This window comes from Giraffa tippelskirchi, chromosome 2 (assembly GCF_054371585.1).
Source record: "Giraffa tippelskirchi isolate mGirTip1 chromosome 2, T2T-mGirTip1v1.2.pri, whole genome shotgun sequence".
In the NCBI taxonomy this organism is placed as follows: Eukaryota; Metazoa; Chordata; class Mammalia; order Artiodactyla; family Giraffidae; genus Giraffa; species Giraffa tippelskirchi.
Window position 1 is genome coordinate 45,877,337 of NC_137276.1, and position 3,915 is coordinate 45,881,251.

Here is a 3,915-nt window from a genome sequence, read left to right on the forward strand (position 1 = left end):
GTCTATCTTTATATTACTTTCACAATGTATTGATTATTGTAGTTTTACAAAAAATCTTAAAGTCAGGTGTTGCCAATCTCTGATTTTGCTCTATGTTCGTTTTGCTCATCTAGGTCTTTTGAATTGCCACTGGAATTATAGAATCAGTTTGTATATTTCTACCATAAAAATCATGATGTTCTTTGTGATGAAGTTGAATTTATTCAATTTTTGGAAAACAAGTATCTTCGCAAAATTTGTTTTTTCACATGTGGCCTTTGTCGTCCATCTTTAACTACTCTCAGAATATTTTGCACTCTTATATTTACTTTAGTAGGTTCTTCGTAACAGGGTGGCTAGCTTTGCAAACAATAATTGTATTTAAAAACATGACTTTCTAAATACACCTTCAACTTTGCAATTTTGAGTGAGATCAAGTTGCTAATTCAATAATTTCCTTGAATGAGGAGAAAGGATTCTTCTGTAAAATGTCTCACACAATTACAACTAAAATAATATCAGGGAACAGAAATCCAAATTCTGTTTTATTGGGCATTTACATAGGCAGTCTTGGGAGATAACGGTAGAGAGTTTGGGTCATGATATAAAACACTTTTGGAAACAAGTGGGAAATCTGGAATTAACTTTGAAAGCAACAGGGTGTCAGTGAAGATTTCTTTAGATTTCTTTGGACCTAATTAAATCTGTTTAAGTAGATCATGTAAAGTTTTCTCTCATGAATCAAAAATGAGATTTATCAACATCCAACCTTCTAATCGTATTTAAAAGTAAAAATATTTCAAATTATTGCTATCATGCAAATACATAAAATAGTTATGTGTTTATTTAACCACATTAATAAATTATAAGCAGTGTGGGAAATTATTTTATCTATTTTTAATCCCCAAATCACATAGCATATTGTCTTGTTCAGATAAGGTGTTCAATAATAAATGTTTGCAGCATTAAACTTTCTTCATGGCTTGATTATCATCAAAATATTGGTATTGAAAAAAATTACGCTTTACTCAGAAATGAAACTGAATCCAATTTACTCATTAAAAACAATTCTCAAGACACTGTTTTGAGTTTTTGAATTTTTTTGCAGCCATCGGGGTAATAAATATAAAGAACAATTCTCACTACTTAGAATTTTCTAAAATGCATACCTGAGTTTTTTGTTTGCTTTCAATTCTTAGTACATTCAGAGCTCAGCAAGAAATCTTTGCACAGGGCACAACTAGAGTCAGACCTAGTCTGGTAAATCTAAAACACCTCATTTTAGATTTACCTTACTATGCTATATTTTTAATTCATTTAAGATGCTTTGCATGTTTATGATTGTACTAGACCACTCCAAGTGTTTTTAACTGAAAGTACCAACTTACTGTTGTTGCTGTTTAGAAAATAGTGTCTATATCACTGCATTCTGTTATCCCTAAAGGTATTTTTGGTACTTGCTCAATTTCTGTGCATTGTTGTTTCTAACTGTTAGTAGACTGGAACTATGATAACCCTGTGCATCAAACTTTTTAGGGAAATTGGTAACTATTTTACAGTTAGCATAATTCTTGCTGCATTTTCAAATCTTCTTGTCCTCTTGGCTGTGTTGTACACAGGATGATATAAGACCAAGAAACACAGAGTTTACAAAAGCTAAGATCAAATATGATTACTTGACACATTCAGATGAAGCCTAATTCTGAAGCATTAAAATAGTTTTCCACATGTAAATTTTGAAGTTTTCTCAGAAATGTATTGTTTCATTAACTTGCTTTATTACATAATTGTCATTATCAACTAATTAAATGAATAAAGCAAACCAACAAAACTTTGTTAAGCACCTTTTATTATGAAAAGTACTTTTCTGGGCAACTAGAGTAGACAGGTTTTCAAATATGTAGACAGATATATTCTCTTTTGTTGTAGTTTAACATTATTTTCAAATAATCATGGTTACATTTCTAAATCTTTTTATCTATGTTCACATTTTCTTGTGGTGAAAGCTTGGGTATCTGAGAGCGTGCAATGTATTTGTTAAAGATGTGACATAGCAAAGAAAGTGAAAGGTAGAGATTTTGTTTCCCTATTTATCTACTGTATCCCGACACTATATTAACAGGTTAACAAGTGTGAATAAACCTCCTGAGAGGATACAGAAAACATTTACCCAGTGCTGGGGTGCTCTAGGGCTTCCCTGGTGGCTCAACTGGTAAAGAATCCACCTGCAGTGTGGGAGACCTGGGTTCGATCCCTGGGTTGGGAAGATCCCCTGGAGAAGGGAAAGGCTACCCACTCCAGTATTCTGGCCTGAAAAACCTCATGGACTGTATAGTCCATGGGGTCGCAAAGGGTCGGACATGACTGAGCGACTCACTTTCACTTCACTTCAGGGTTCTTTATGGAAAGTACATGAAGTTGTTCATGTCCTTAAAGTGACTACAGTTAATTTGACTCAGTGCTTGTCACTTGTTTGAATTTGTTGAATGGAACACTTAATTTGAGGTGACTCATTACTATTTGAACTAGATGCCATCAGGTCCAATATCCTTATTTTATAGATGATAAAACACTCTCGGCCTCCCGATGCTTACCATAGGCTGTGTACTTACACTGACTGTATAGAAAGAGGAGGCAGAGTAAACCCACCCCATATACACCTCAGCCCAGGCAGGCCCTTTACCTGGTCTGTATTGTGAATGGGGAGACATGGAGGTTTGGAAAAAAAAAAAAAAAAACACTCTCGTTACAGACAGGAATGGTGTCAGAAAAATGGGAGTGAAATTAATAGCTAAAGGGCAGTCTGCTGGACATTAAGCTTCCAGCCTAAAATATAGGTTTGTGATCAACTTCCCATATCATACTTTCTTCTAAGTCTGAAATCAGAAGAAGGAATATTCAGTGAACTTCTGGCAGCCAGCCCCACAATGCCCAAACTGGGCCATTTGCAGTACAAATTAAAATACACACACAAACACACTCAATTCTTTACTCACTTAAAAATGAAACAGGTTATGGAAAATCAAATCTTAGTATACTCTGTATGGTATAAGTAAATGCTACTATCAAAGAATAGCCTAGAGAATTTGAGGAAGAGTGGAGGTTTCCTTTCATACCTAAATTCTAACAGAGTCATCTGGCAACTATAATGAGATCTCTATGAGAAGTACTGGGTGTTTACATGGCATTTAGCTTGAATTCAGAGAAAAATGAAACTTCTTGAAAGAAGCTTTTTTTTTGACATTTTTGGAATCCCAGTGGGTGATGAATTCTGAGAGGAACTCTTAGAGTAGCTGGCTGTTATGAGGATTTTCATACTGAGTTAACTTATTGCTATCATCTGCTTCCTAAACTCATTTGCAGTCACCAGCTGTCAAGGGGAGGTTTTACATTCAACAGTAGGAAATATGCATCTGGACACCAGATTTCTTATAGCTTTTGCAGACATATATCACATACTTTTATAAAGAAGAAGAATTAGTTCTGTTTTAGTTGTGAAATCATTTCAGAATATTTATTTTTGTATTTCATTACTGCATATGCTTATGTATATGTTTGTGTGTCTCTGTATACTTGCATGCACATGTGTGTGCCTATGATTTTAGTTTTAGATGACACACCTTCTCCAGCCCATAATATATAATTTTTCATTGGTCTTGGGATATGCTGTAATTATTATTATTATATATTAATGAATATTGTAATATTCCTAAACCAAGTTCAGGCTCTACACATCCCTTGTTTCCTCAGATGATTTAGCTACCATCACAGAGGCAAATTCCACGTTTTAATAATGTTCTTTAGACCCTTATTCCACTTGGTTTTGCTTCTTCATCCTTCCTAGTCATACATGTTTGTAGAACTCCTAGAATATCTTATACTATATATTGCTTGAATAAACAATGCAGCATGCATACTTGGGATTGCACTACAATT

At 34.2% G+C, this 3,915-nt stretch overlaps 1 non-coding gene across 1 annotated transcript; it reads left to right on the top strand.

Moving 5' to 3' along the window:
* Positions 1 to 2,556: 2,556 nt before the first annotated feature.
* Positions 2,557 to 2,692, top strand: LOC145540053 (small nucleolar RNA SNORA51). The gene has a single exon (XR_014078179.1). It is a non-coding gene; the product is annotated as a small nucleolar RNA SNORA51 (small nucleolar RNA).
* Positions 2,693 to 3,915: the final 1,223 nt, after the last annotated feature.